At 38.1% G+C, this 15,824-nt stretch overlaps 1 protein-coding gene and 1 long non-coding RNA gene across 2 annotated transcripts in view; one reads left to right on the plus strand and one right to left on the minus strand.

Annotated features, from left to right (window-relative positions):
- EYS (eyes shut homolog) overlaps window positions 1-15,824 on the plus strand; it is an 852,840-nt gene that overhangs the window by 298,234 nt on the left and 538,782 nt on the right. The gene's annotated exons all lie outside the window — the stretch shown is intronic.
- On the minus strand, window positions 1,895-15,364 carry LOC109144987. Its single transcript, XR_002046084.2, has 3 exons — window positions 15,325-15,364; window positions 4,161-4,216; window positions 1,895-2,118 (listed from the first exon to the last, which is right to left on the minus strand). It is a non-coding gene; the product is annotated as an uncharacterized LOC109144987 (long non-coding RNA).

Consider the following 15,824-nt stretch of genomic DNA (forward strand, 5'->3'; position numbering starts at 1 on the left):
ACAGTAGTCTGTCATCTGGAAATCATTCCTTGAAATGGTCAAGTAGGGAAGCACAGTTTGAGGAAGAAGGAGGAATCTCTTTCTAAAATTTATAACGTGACCACAGGCAATATTTGTGTGATATTTAAGGAAATTTTAATCTACAAGATGCTGGATTTTTTCAATATATTCAGAAAGGCATCAAAATTGCTCAATGGAATGTAGTGAGTTCCTTATGGAAAAGTGAGGACCCTTTAAGTTTGTAGAAGACAAGCATGAGGGAAGCTTAGAAACATAACTTTTAACAGATGACATTTCATTTCTCTATTTTTTACCACAGAATGTGATATAACTAGAGAATTTATTTGGAAGGTTTGGTAAAGGATTAGACAAATTCACAACCAAAAAGTCTGTAAGTCAATACTAAAGAATCCTTTGACTTCTTTAATACCTCTGAATGCTTGAAGGCTTCAAAGGGAACAGATTGCTGGAAGTTGCTATACTAATAATCTCTCCCTAAATAGTCTCTTTTTCTGCTCTCAGACAGTTCTAGGCTGGGTGCACAATTTTTCTCTTTTATAAAACATTACTTCTACTACACACCTTCTTTCCCATCCCTGTTTGTGCCTCAGTGATGTATTATCCCAGCTACACTTAACTGAATACATAAATACTTCTTTTTTTTTGATGGGATTACTGGATGATTAGCATGATTGCTAAAGGAGACTGATTTTGAAGCAGAAAATCCTATCAGTTGATGGACTCAACCTAAAATCAATTTTTGTTCAACTTAATACACTGAATCAAAGGAGCAGTACTTCTGATTAAGAGTAAACACGCACACAGAGAAATCGTAAATCAAATTCTTCCTTTTTGGAAGGTGTTGCTGTTATTAAAGTTTAGTGTACCATGAAATAAGACTGTACTTTCTTTCAAACCTTTCTGGCAACCCTTGTTATGAAGTAGATGCTTATACATGAAAGTTTTTACTCCAGGGAGAGACCTTAGAAAAACAGTTGCATGCTGTGACTCAAAAAACAAAGTGAATCATCAAGATAACAGATGGAAAAAGTTTACAAAATCATTCAGTTCTTCACACTGCTGCTGCACAATGATGCTTAACATAGAATTGGTAATGATATTTTTTGCTTTGATTTCAAAGCTGCCTGATAAGAAAGTGCAGCATTTTTAACATGAAGCTGTTGTTCTGCTTGCCAAAAAGACTACCTGATGTGTAGCCTAACATTCCAATTACTGATTTCTTGCTTCAAGTCACAATTCACTTACACAATTTGTAAGTCATGTGTTTCTTCTACCTAACATCCTGACTGGTACTGGGATAGCATTCTTTCTAAACAAGTCCACCTAATCAGCTGTAGAAATGTTGCTCTGCAGACTAAAACAGAAGATACTTTGAGTATTCATATAGCAAAAGATTACAGAATGGCTTGTAGCAGTAGCTAGTGGACTCAATATTTTAGGGAAATAGAGGTCAATACATTTGAAAAATCTTAATACTGAGACTTCTGTTGATGCCTTTTCCTGGTCTTAAAATCAAGAGTCATACACGGTTAGAAGGGAAAAAGGGATTTTACCTTGGTATTTATTTTAAGGATCCTTAGGTGCACTACGTCCAGGTTGAATGCACCTGAATGCACACTGCAATGTACACCCCCAAAGATGTGGTAAAACATTATAGGTCTTACTAATTAGCATATCTATCAAAGTTTTCCCAGTGAGAGGCTTGAATGAGCCCCCCCTACAAGGAGCCTTGCCCTGGATGGTTCTATCTTAGTTTACAGAATGTGTTCTGGAGAGGACCATGGGGTCTGGGGCACACTGATCCCTACCTGCAAAGCTTTTAAAATGTTTAGTCTCCTAGCTGAACAAACAAGTCCAAGAATGTAGGCAAAAAGCACTAAGAATACAGAAGTTGTAAAAAGGTATAAAGGGGTATAAAAGAAAAGGCAAAAAATCATCATGGCGTCAGTGTAGGCAGTCACATCCATGATACGTGTTGGCTCTTAATCCAGGATGACGGCTGAGTCCATGTAAAGTCAGAGATGTTGGAGAAGCAGAGGTTAATGCGGATGGGTCTCCAGGACCTGCCACTTTTACTGACCCTTGCAAAAGCAGTATCTGGAAAGAAAGAGTGACAGGGAACATTATTAGGGGTCCTTACCAAGAGTTTTTCCTTACATTTATAGCTCATCCATACACTAGAGCTTGCCTCTGATATTTGTGAAACATTAAATATATTTTGAGTCACCCCAGTAATTCTTCTGTGGTTTTGAGAATCTTAGTGTATTAAGATATTTTTCTAATAAAGATGTTCCTGATCATGTCCAGTCATTTGTTACCACTGAAGGTCTGATTGTTTGCTACATTTTTTCATGGAGCCCTTTATAATATTAGTTAAACTGCAACTGTTTTTTACATTATGTGTAACAGTTTAGTCATAAATGACATAGCAGAAAAAGGCAGCAATTCTAAAATTGGCACAAGTTGAGAGCCCTCTTTCATAAAGAAAAAGAATTCAGAAGTATTCTACAGTATTTTCAACATTATGAAGCAGAAAAAATAATCTTCCAGGGCCATTCTTTTTTACAATGGAAAAAAGCCCCTAATCTTGTCATTATCAGCAGAGAAAGACTGGAAAATACACAAGAAAATGAATCTCTAATGGGTATTCCCCCCAAACAAAGAATTGATTGGATCTGTGTACTGGGTCTGTTTGAGATAGAACTAATTCTCTTCATAGAAGTTGTTACAGTGCTGTGTTTTAGATTTGTGACGAAAGCTGTGTTGATAACTCAGGAATGTTTTGGCTGCTGCTGAGCAGTGCTTGCACAGCATCATGCCCATCTCTGTTTCTCTTTTGCCCTGACAGTGAGTAGGCTGGAGTGGACAAAAAGCTGAGAGTGTACAAAGCTGGGACAGCTGACCCCAATGGACCAAAGAGAAATTATCTTCCATATGCAATAATATAGTAGCAATAAAAGCATGGAAAGAGTTTTCTAAAGTAGCTTTTGCTCAGAGACCATATGGCCATTAGGGGGAGGTGAAGAGTGACTGCCTTTGCATTACTTGGTGGGGTTTCTGGCGGTTTTTTTATAACTCACTAATTTGTTCATATCATGACTCACCAGTTTCCTCAAATTTGCCTTTCCAATTTTCTATGTAAATCAAATTTTGAGATATACATACCTCTTTCTACTTCCATGTTTTTCATTAGAAAATCAAGATGACAGGGCAGAGAAGTTTTAAGTTTCCTCACTTGTCATACTTTATCATACTTTTGGATTAAGTTGTCATACATGTTTTAAGTTGTAATGCTAACCTTAATATACATGTTTCATGCAAACAAAAGTCTTTGAGATTTATGTAAATAAAAATGCTGCTGAAAAAGTGCATAATAAGTCATTCTTCCAGTGGCATGTAATTGCTCAGACATTGTTTATTCAAAGTGTTCACTATGATGTAATATACAACTTTGTATTCTGTAATACAATGGAATCTATACCTTCTATTTGTTCAAAATGTTCCCAGAAGAACAGTAAGATTTAAACTTTTAAACCTAATCTTTATTATCTGTTAAAAATTGGACATAAAGGTATTAAGAGCAAATAAAACTCTGCCGTTTCTACTTCAGTGAGATTTCATTATATTATTCTCATAGCAATAAACATTTAGTGAGCTTTTGCACTGAAAGACTGAAATATATAGAATATTGATAAATTAAGAAGATGTAAAACCAGACACAATGATTTTAAAAAGTCTTGAAATAGATATACCTTTTAATTACAGTTTTAGCAAATGAAAAGAAGTAAATGAAGAAGGAAGAAGAAAATTCACTGGATGGCACTGAAAACCATTCATTATACATCAACACATACTATGTATATATACTTGCAACCAAGTGTAGTAGAAGGAAAAGGCGGAATCCAAAAATATAATGTGAAAATAGGAAACAGGAAAGGACAAATGAGAAGAGCAACACACTTTGCAAAGTTCATTAAAAAGTCTCTTACAAGACTTTGCTGTTTAGGCAGGCTGTGATGAAGAAAAAGTAAACATGGTGAAGAGACCACATGGCAAATTTCTTGCTATTGTGAAAAGATACCTTATTAGGTGTAATAACTTAATAAAGTTACTTTCTTTTTTATAATTCCAATTTTTACCTGTGTTCCTATTTTTACCAGTATAGTGCTTCATGCCAGTGGTAAATGAAATTTTCCTGCAATAGAACAAGAAAAAAATTGCTGACTTTCTCTTATTATGTGCTGTCATTTATAAGGCTAAAATACAGGGAAAAAAAATGATTAATAGCTCATTTGTAATGTCAATTCAATCCACCAACCCTAACAGATGACTTACAAATTTGACATTTTTTTAATAGAAACAACACTATTTGTTTCAAAGTGTCTAATAAGACATTGAGTTACTGTTACCAAAAGCGGACACAAAAGAGTGATGTCTTGAGGAATACTGCAATAACCCATTAGAAATCCCCCAGGTGAGGAAATATCTCTATGACAACCTTTAGCTTGCGTCTATTAACTTCTAAAAGTACTGTAATGGCAGTAACAGGATGGAAAGGAATGATTAGTCGATACTAAACAGCTGTTTTAAAGACCTGTTAAAACTATCATAGCTGTATTTCACAACTTACCAAAGTTATATTCTTTTATAAAGGATATAATTTGACAATTCTGACTAATTTTTAATTTTCTGCTTCTTATGTTTGATATCTCTATATTTTTTTTATTTTCTGATACATTATTGGAATATGTTCCCATGATTAAGTGCCTCTTGGTTATAGAATGAGCCCATTCCCATTTAATAAGAAATTAATAAGATTTACAATGATGTAATCTCTGGCTCCTTGCTATCTTTTTCCATTTCTGACATTAGAAATGCAAATAACGTTTGTTTTCAGACACCACATTCCAGAAAACTGCTATAGACACCTAAAAGTTTGGTCAATAAGATTAAAATCATTTTTTTTGTTGAAAATTTAAAGTGATAATCAAACTACGGCCTTTTCTTGGTGTTAGTATGCTGTGTCTACTAAACATAATTTTTATACGCTTGTCTTTTTCCTTGAAATTTCCACTCATTTAATTCTTCATCTATGTTTTTGTTCTGTCTTTATGCTTTTCTACCCTCCTCTAAAATAACTTCCTTCTTTGACAACTCACTTTCCAACTAATCTTCTGGTCCTCCAATGTACTAAAAAATAATTAATTTCAGTTTTCATTTTCTATCGCTCTACTTGCATTAGTAAGGAGTAAAAATATTGTATAAAATTCCTGACAGGTAAGAGAATTGCCTTACCAGATCTTCAACAAAGTCTGTTGCTGTTGCTTTATGTGGTTTAATCACCATTTTTTTCCCCTTTACTTACCTGTTTCTAGAAAAAATACTTTCCCCCCCACCCCAATTTTTCTATTAGCATATAGAGTTCTAATCAGATGAGAAATGAAGGATCATATTTATATCTCATATTATCTTTAGAATTTACAAAAAGACTAGAAAATATATGATGGATGACAGGGAACGTCTATGTACTTTCTCTCTGTCCAACAGATTGCTTATCAGCAAATTCTAAGAAATAGTTCATCCCAATATTTTGCTTGTGTACTACCTGCCAATCTTAATACCATAAAGGACATGAACAGCAAGATAAAGTATGTTTATTTTTATTTTCATATTTGTCTTCCTAAATTCTGCTTAAGAAACCTTTACACTCCTGAGGAAATGCAGGCCTGAATTTATGTGGCACTTCAGAAACCATTCTCTTCTTAATAAAGTCATCAAACTTAGTTTCTGTAAAAAATTAATTCATCTCTAAAATAAGAATATTAAACTTAAGAGCTCTTTATTTAATCCAGTATTGTATTGCACAATGGGGAGCGGCTCATCCTCTTATCTCCTTATTCTTGACACATGAAATCTCAAATCATGCAATACCTGCAAGATGTAACTGAGGAACAATAGCAACATTGCCCCATTGCTTGTGCTGATTTTACTGGGAGCTTCGTATTTCACTGCTCTTTTTTTTCAGAGATATTAAGCTGAAAATCTGTGTAATTCAGAAGTTAGGTAATTCATATTAATTATTGATATTGTTGCTTATGTTTTTGTCATTGTTTTTGTTTATTGGGGTTTTTTTCCTACTGATCTGCTAGCAGCAGCGATTTTACCCCAGATCTGACTGGGGTAAACTATTTCAATTAAGCAACTGCTCACTCTCATTTTTCATTATCCATAAAGGAATTTATAAATGCCACAGGATTTGCATATCAATTACAGGAAGATGTTATATAGGAAAGGGTAATAAATTACCTTTTCCTAGTAACAATCAAGCTATGTCATAAGATACATATCACCTTCTCAGCAGATCTTGACATCACCCCAAAAGAAGCAGCAAACACTAACAACTTTGCACTCCTCAGGGGAAAATGAAAATGGATAACAGATATTATTTCATAGGGCTTTTATTTTTTTTTTTTCTACCCTTGTGGCTATTTTATTCTGCAGTTGTAAAACAGCATTAGGAGCTGTTTTAATCCATCGTACCACAAAATTATAAGATAGCTTGACACATTTCAAGCCAGTAAGCACAGTCAGAATAAAAACTTCTTCTGTGTCTTCTTAATGTAAATAATAGAGATTCTGAAGCTGCCTGCTGTGGTACAGTAATCAAACTTCTGTTTTAATAGCTGTAAGTCTTCTGGTGTATTTCTGTAAAGTGTATAGAGTATGTGTCTGTTTTTCCTTAATCCTTTTTCTCTAGTTCTAACCCATCTTTTAGCTGAACTGACAACAATGTTCTTACGGTATTGGAAGATTTATCTAGCCATTGTGGCCCTTTGCCTAGGTTTAAGGGGGTTTTTTGGGAAAAAACACTGCAGGGCAATAGTTCTCCTACATCTTCTCATTAAATTGTATGGCTTAAGGTCCACCTTGTCCAAAGCAATAGAAATGGTTATTGAAGTCAAGTAGCTAAAAGAGACGAGGTGCACTCATTAGCCCTCAGTGGCAGAAAGAAATTCTAGATGGCGGGAAATGAACAGAAAAAGTTACAGAAAGGTCAGATTCACTCCTTTTAAAAGAACTTTGTAGATCAGAACTTCTGTCCTGCTGTTTTGGTCTATATTCAAGAAGAAAAGAACCCTTAAAAAGCAAAAGGCTGAACAGACTCAGTGACTTCAGTCACTCCTCATACGGCTTCCCATCAAGGCCCTTCACCATTTTGTTGCCCTCCTTTGGACACTTTTTAATATTAGTCTCGTATTGTGTCACCCAAAACTGCATACAGAACTTGAGGTGAGGCCACCCCAGCGCAGAGGAGAGCAGGACAATCCCCTCCCTTGCCCGGCTGGTGATGCTGTGTCTGATGCCCCCAAGGACACGGTTGGCCAGGGCACTGATGACTCATGTTCAACTTTCTGTCAACCAGAACCCAAAATCCCTTTCCGCAGTGCTGCTTTCCAGCATCTCATTCCCCAGTCTGTACATTCATCCAGAGTTGCTCTGGACCAGTTGCAGAATCTGGCACTTTCCCTGGCTCAACTTCATGTGGTCAGTGATTGCCCAGCCCTCTAAATTGTATAAGTCTCTCTGCAGGGTCTCTCTGCCTTTGAGGGAGTCAACAATTCCTCCCAGTTTAGTATTATTGACAAACTTACATAGTATTCCTTTAAGTCCGGTGTCCAAGTAATTTCTGAGTATTTTGAAGAGCACAGGACTGAGGATGAAGCCTTGTGTAGCCCCACCAATGACAGGTCACCACTCTGATGCTACCCCATTCACTCTTGCCCTTTGCATCCAACCTGTGAGCCAGTTGCTCACTCATTACATGATGTGTTTATCCAGATGTGTCCCATACATCCTGTCCAGAAGGATCCTGTTTTTCCTGATGTTTTTTTCAGGTGTTTTTCTATAACTCCCAGAATAATATTCTTCAAGATTTTATCAGTCAGAGAAGAGCCTAGAATGCTCAAATGAAAAGGCACACTGTAAAATCTTTTTGTTTGGCTACAACTTCAGCTGTGGCATTTAGAAAGGATTCAGAGCAATTTCAGAGCTGTAGGCCTGTGGTTAGACCAAGAAACAGAAAGGTAGAAAAGAGCAGAAGTGAAGTATAGAACTGTGAGGTCTAACTTGAATTCTTGAAAAAATACCAGAGAAAATGTGGAGATGAACTATTTATAAGCATCTGAAGCCAACAAAAATATGACAGTCACTAGGTAACATGAATTTCTCAAGAGCAAAATGTGTGAAGCCATTGCAATTTCTGTTGTGAGGTGGTAATAAACTTTTGGGATAAGGAAGAAGGTTCTATATATCTTGAATGCATCATCATTCTTATAAGGAAACCAGCGTCTCAATATAAGGAACAGTGTCTCAATGAAACTACCACTGAACAACATGTAACTCCACTGGAAAAAAGTACTAAAAACTGATAGTGATTCAGTGTAGAAAAGAACATTAGTGGAAGTATTTTGAGTCCACTAAATGCTCTTCATTAATGTTGCTTATCAATGATCTGGATGATTGAATTAGGAATATTGTGCCTGAATGTGCAGATGGCACCAAACTGGGAGAGACACAGGCAAAAAACTCTAGCAGTGTTCTGGAAAAGAAAGGAGGTTCAGCCAAGCAAAGATGAAACCACTTTGGCCGTCATAAACAAATTCATAGAAAATTGGAAACAACTGGGCAGCAATTTGCAAAAACTCATCCTGAAATTTCAGGCTGAATGGGATTGAGCCATGTACTGCTGTTGTGCCCTGGACAAAGAAATCTCCACCCTGAAATATTTGTCCAAGAGTTCTGCTTGTGCAAGAAGTGATGTAGTTCCCTGTCGTATGCCAGTGTATACCATCAGGCTGCTGCCAATCTGACCTTGCCTTGCTGACTTTGACTTCCAGGCTTCTTCTCAAACCTACTTTGCCACTGCAGGTCATCACAGTGCTGTGCTAGAGCTGGTTATCAGCAATGGACCTGCTCAGCTTTTCTCATTTGGGTGCTGAGGGACTGTATTGCTTGTCAGTGAGTTGTGCCCTGCATACTTTGCTGTCATATGATCTGTAGGAATAAGAAAATTTGATTAAATTTATTAAATTAAAGCTATCTGAACACAGTACTTTAAAATATGGTATGAAGACATATACTCTGCATACAGAGTCAGCACAGGTTATGATTGTGTTGGTAACCATTACCTATCTCACAAAGGCTACTAATATTTATTTTTCCAAAAGAATTGTGCCTCTAACTGGAGCTGTAGGTATGATCATGACATATCTCAAAAAAATGTTATTATCCATATTGCTAGAGTTTATTGGTGAATGACGATTATTATCAGAAAAACACTGGTGTTCAATAAGTAGTGACCAAACTGTTAGAGAACAGCTTGCCTCTCACCTCTAAAGAATTCAATTTAATCTGACAATTTGTAAATTTTTAAATATGTCAGATAACTTATATTTGGGTACACAGTGATTCCATGATGGACTGCATTCTGAAATGGAAATAACAATGCCCTTTAACTCTCCTGTGTTGGAGCATAACTGAAGCTAAAAATTAATCTCCAGGGTTGAGCAGACCCTGCAAATATATCAGTGAAGGGAAATTAATGTGCCTGTGCCAAGAATTTCTGCTTTAGCACAGAGGTGACTAGGACAAATTGGCTAACAGTAACTGTTTAGTAAAAGCCCAGAAGAGGGCCAGAAAGGGGTGTGGATTCAGGCCCACACAAGATATGCTTCTGGCTTTGTAAGCTCTGCCTGTGAGGTCTGTTCCCTGGGAACTGTTGGAATCAGAATTGATCCTAGAGCAAATCCTTTGGTAGCTTATAGGAAATCACCTTTTGTTGCCTATGTCAGGTACATTGGCTTGCCATCATTGTCATATTAGTTTTTACAGTAAACAACCTAATATGGCTGAGGCAGAACTTCTGGGATATCCAGAATATTTTAAAATGTACATGTATTTGTTGATACCAAATTGAGTTAGTGGTAAGCAGAAGGGGGACTGACTGCTCTTTTAAATTCCTCTCCAGGCTGAATTAAGATTAAATGATGCACAGAAGTTTTTTCTGAAAAAATATTTTTCAGTCTTCTGATCAGAAAATCATAATACAAAATTCAAACCAACTTGTAATAATTACTTTTCAGCTTCCAGTAGAGCTTTTTGAGGAATATCCAATGAAACATTATTTATCAGAAACTGCTGACATTGTGGGATAAAAACAGACTTTTGGCCTAGAAGATTTATTTTTTTCACTTATTACTTAGCTGAAAAAACTGCAAAATATATAAACTCTTGAAATACTTCAAACCTGATTGACAGAAAATTGAATTGCTAGTCTTGAAATTCTTTTGCCTTAGAGTATTTATTTATTTATTTATTTCACAACTGACTATGTAGGAAAAAAGCTAATGTACAAACACCCTCAGTACTAATAAAAGTACATTCTTATAACTTGTTAACTTTCTTTCAGACTATGTGTACATAAACACAACTTTTGACTTGTCCCCAAGCTCAACTGAGAAATAAAACAGCTGATTTTTTTGCAAGAACAGAACAATCTGAATTTTTCAATTTGCTGCTGTTGTTAGATCAGAAAGTCTACTTGTGAAAATGAGCAGTCTTCAGAAAACACAAAGACTTTCTTAAAGTTGAATTGCCATGATTTCTCAGTCTCTTACCTTTTGGAACATGAAGTTCTAAAACTTTCAGAGGGCAACTGTTATACTAATCTAATTGCTGAAGTTTGAATTGTCTTTACCGAGAATTACTGGGTTTTGTTATCTGAGTTGCAGAAACCATATATGTAAGAAGGATACAACAGAGAAAATTGCATCTTCTGCTGTGTCTTTTATAGTTGTGACTGGTTACTTCAATACAGCTATCACATCTATTTATTAGAGGAGATGGTCAGAATAAAACACTTTCCTCTTGTATTGTCTGAGACAAGAGCATTATTTTTCTCCCTGCCTTTTGTATTGTGGTGGGCTGACCCTGGCTAGATGCCAGGAACCTGTTAAAGACACTTTATATCTCTCCTTGGCAACAATACAGGGGGGTTAAAATATAAGGTAAGTCTCTTGAGTTCAAATAAGGACTGGGAGAGATCACTGACACGTTACTGTCACAAGCAAAACAGACCTGTCTTGGAAAAATTAACTGAATTTACTATTAATCCAACCCAGTACAGGAAAAGAGGAAGTAAAACAAAATCTTACAAACACCTTCACCCCACCCTTTCCTCCCTCCCATGCTCTACCTGCTCCTCCCAGTGGTGCAGGAAGACCAGAATGGGGGTTATGGCCCAGGTTGTTTCTGCTGCTTCTCAGGGAAAGGAGTCCTTCACCTGCTCCAGTGCGGGGTCCCTCCCATGGAAAACTTCTCTGTAAACTCCAGCATGAGCCCTATCTACGGGGTGCAGTTCTTCATGAACTGCTCAAACTTGGGTCCCTTTCCATGGAATGCAGTCCTTCAAGGACAGCCTGCACCAGTGTGATTTCCCCCATTGGGTCACCAGTCCTACCAGGAAACCTACTCCACAGTGGGCTCCTGTGGGGTATGCCCAGCCACTGCCCTGGAGGGATGTCTGCTGAGATAAGATCGCCCAGCAGGACTCCCTGGAAAGGATTTTTGAGTCATGGTGAGGAAAAGTAGACCCACAATCCTTTGGGAGACCCTATGCAGATCGTTCTGTAACCCATTGGTCTATCCCAGACCCTCTGTAATCCATTGGTCCCCTTGCTGATCCCCTGTATCCCTATAAAAGAAGACCAGCTCGCCTCTGTAGAGGAGAGAGCTCGTCCCTGGCCTTCCCTTCACCAGAGGGTACCCACAATAAAGCTACCTTCGTGCGGAACCAGCCATACGGGTCTTCTCGTCTCTCTCTCTGGTCTGGTTTGGCCTAGAGGCAGCCCTGCAGAGCTGAGCTGGAATCACGAGCTGATATCACTAAAGAGCTGACAGCTTCTGCAAGGGCCCCTCTGCCAGCAGCTGAGAGGAAGACACCGGGCCTCGGGAAGGTGATTCCTTTCAGGACCATCTCCCCGGACTGGTCATCTCTTCCTGGGTCACAGCCTCAGACCCCACCACCAGCTGTAATAGGCTCCTCTGTCCACAGGTCTGCCACTCCTTGCCAGCAGCCTGCTCCACCATGGGTTTCCCATGAGTTCACAGCCTTCTATCAGGCATCCACCTTGCTCCAGCGTGGAGGAGACCCATGGGCTGCAGGGGCACAGCTGCCTCACCATGGGCTGCACCATGGGCTGCAGGGGAATCTCAGCTCTGGGACCTGGAGCACCTCCTGCCCCTCCTTCTGCGCTGACCTTGGTGTCTGCAGAGCTGTTCCTCTCACATGTTCTCACCCCGCTTTTCCCTGGTGACAATGACATCCATGAAATCAAGCCACCCCTGCAGCCCCTACCCTGCTACCAAAACCTGGCCAAGCAAACCCAATACACATGCAAAGATGATGATTTTTCCTCCTTATTACTCTTCCTCCATTTTGTTCAACACTGCTATTATTAATTGCATGTTTTTACAATTTTTACATTTTGTATCATTTCTGCAAAAAGTACAATTTTTGCATTTGAAATTCCAGAGGACCCAAGCAAAAGCAGAATTTCATTATCATAGGTGTTGAATGACAAAAAGCATTGCAAACACTCTATCCAAAAAATCAAATTAATGAAACGGTTTTTATAAAATTATTATCACATCCAATACAAATAAGGAGAAATTGGCAACTCATTATTATGTAAGAACCCTAATGACAATGAAAATATTCTCCAGGTTTCGAATGAATTTATTACATTCTGGATTTCTTTCTTTCAGTCTGTTTAAGCTTTTCTCAGATGTAATTTTTACAGGAACCATGTAACTTTTCCCCCAGAAGTAGTATTTGTTCAATAAGTGAATGAATGCACATCGAATCCTGCTGGCTCTGACAATAACCCTTAATGTGAGGTTTCAGTTAATAGTTTCAGATGTACCTGCCATCCAGAATATAAGGAGCCATGTAGTGAAATTGCCATAAATCACTGTGTGGCTGGACTATGTCAGAATGGATCACAAATCAGTGATCTCCCTGGAGAGTTTAAGTGCCATAGTCTGACTAGTAAAAATCACTTTTGTCATGAGGCATTTGGATTTGTCAAAAAGAAATGTCTCAAGAATCTAAATGGGACATTAAAAAAAAAAAAAAAATTAAATATTCTGTTGCTAAATTTTCCTTATCTAAACTTATGAAGTACTTTTGGATATCTGTAACAAAAAAAAAAAAATCAAAACTTGCTCATTTCTTTTTGTAGGAAATACCATATTCTTAAGTACTGCAACTGAATCTGTTTTGATGAGAAGCCTTACACATAACTAGATGTTTAATATTAAAATTGAGTCCTGAATCCAGTACCTTTTGCTCTTCAACTTAGTATAGTGACTTCTTTAAGTAGATCAGATTGCTCAAAGCCCAATAATCCATGCTGTAATACTCTGATAATTAGTTAAAACACAGAAATAAAAGGATTTTATTTCTTCATAGATTTCAAATCTATGAAGTTATTATGAATAATAATTCTTATTTCATCAAGGAAAAAAATGTGTTGGCTTTTCTATATTCATTATCTGTACTTAGATGACAGTCATATAACCACATGCAACAGCTACACATATATCTGTGCATAGCTGTTACCATCATTGATCAATGTTTCAATTTTATTTCTTTATCATAATTTTTTATGTTAGTTTTATGTAGTACTTCATTATACAGACGTTAAGAGCTGTTTACAAAGGCAAAAATGAGAGACTTAAATTTTTAATGGCAATCAACAAGGAGGAAAACTTCAGCTGTGCAAGAATGTTGCACAGCTGGTGTTTAGGATGGAATTGAAACATAGCTTAAAGACACCCTTCTGCATCTACTGATTTAGAAATGAAAATGACTGCATGTGTAGGGCAGTTTTAATATGCATTGCCTTGTATTTATGCCTCAAAGGGTTGTTCAACAAGCCAGAATTTGTAAGGTGCAGCGTGTTCCAGCAATTTACCCTGATGGTCAGAAGTTGCTGTTTACCCTCATGTAACAAGATGTACAAAAGTTAAAAAATCTTCCAGATCAGGAACTCTTCAGTCGTGCCTTAAGAATATGGTTTACATTTCCTTTAGTTTGAAGACTATTGTCCAAGGAGGACTGAGCTTTTGAAATTTTGTAATTATCTATTATACTCAATCTGCACTTTATAAACACTATTAAAACTAGGTTATGTTTAGTTTCTAAAACTATCACAATATACTGTAGAAATACAGATTTATTTGAACATCTTTGGCCAAAGAGTCTTCCTTTTCATCTAAAAATTGACTAACACAATGGCAGATATGGGGCAGCTCAATGGCACACTGGAATCTGTCGTGACAGTACCTGTGCTGCTGAAGGATGGCATTACTTTATAAATATATTTTTAAATTAAATGTTGTAGTGGTTTGGTCCAAAATACTCATTACTGTTTATCTGCTGTGAGATAAGAATTAGGAGAAATGCAAAGCAGGCACCAAACTTGAAAGAATATAAAGAAGTTTATTAGCGGACCCAAAAGAAGAAAAAAAAAAAATTATACCACCTTCAGAACTCTCCTCCTCCCCCCACCTTCCTCCCTTCTCCCACTGACAATGTAAAAAGACAACCCTTGAGATGTTCAGTCTGTTTACCACTTCCATAATAACCTTGTTCAGTCCATTTAGGAAGAGAAGTCTCTTCTTGTTCATGCTATGAAAACATTATCACAACGAGACAGCCACCCAATTCCAAATATTGTTCAGTCCATTTAGGAAGAGGAGTCTCTGCTCGTATGTGAATCCCTTCCCCCGACTTGCAGCTTTTCCCGCAACTGCTTTCGAGGGTCCACTCTTGAAGGTTTTTGGGGTACAATTTTAAGGTTGAGCCGTTCAGAAACAAAAACAGAGGCCCTTCTCCTTCCCTGGGAGCAAAGGGTCTTCATCATCTTCATCTCTAGGACTATCTCTGGGAGCATCTCTAGGAACTGAGGTTTTCTCCTTTCCCGTTTGGAGCAAAAGTCCTCATCGCTTCCATCTCTCCCTGTCCAAAACTTCCCATGAAATTACAGCTGCGTCAGCATCTGCCTATCTCAGTGCAGGTGCTTTTGCTTACGAGTTGAACACTCCACCCCCCATATCTTCATGAAATTACAACGGGATACTCTGATATATCATAGCTTCACAACAGAATTTCAGCTTTAAGCATCTCCTCTCTCCCCTCAGGTTTTCAGCTCTTCACAGCAGTAAAAGGGTTAATCTCACCTCGGCCTTGCAGCTTTGCAGCTGGAATGTTGAATTCTTCTTATCGCAGTGGAGAGGGGGGAGAGCCGAGCCGCTCCGGCTGCCCACGGCAAGGCAGTGGGGGGGGTTCCACGGCTGGAACAGGTCCATGGCTCCAGGATGGCCGTGGCCCAGCCCAGCCTGGCCCAAGCAGGGCCTGGCTGGGCCCGCTGGCCCCCACTCGGGGCCCGCAGCCACCTGTGCCAGCGCCGGAAACGAGAGAGAGCTTGGGGGGGAGTTTGTCTATTCTTAAGTGTGGATCACAGAGGCGGTCACAACTTTAAGTGGCTTAGAGAATTGTCCATATTCAAACTGGCCAGCTGATAGGTTCTATCAGTTCCCAGAGGAAACTGTAAGCACCCCTTAGCAAGGACATCCCTTCCGGGACTATGCTTGCTAACCTATGACAAATGTGAAGTTCAGATCTTCAGCCAGACTTGGTATTTAAGTTTGTAAGACACTGGAATTAATTATATTTAATT

This window comes from Corvus cornix, chromosome 3 (genome assembly GCF_000738735.6).
Source record: "Corvus cornix cornix isolate S_Up_H32 chromosome 3, ASM73873v5, whole genome shotgun sequence".
In the NCBI taxonomy this organism is placed as follows: Eukaryota; Metazoa; Chordata; class Aves; order Passeriformes; family Corvidae; genus Corvus; species Corvus cornix.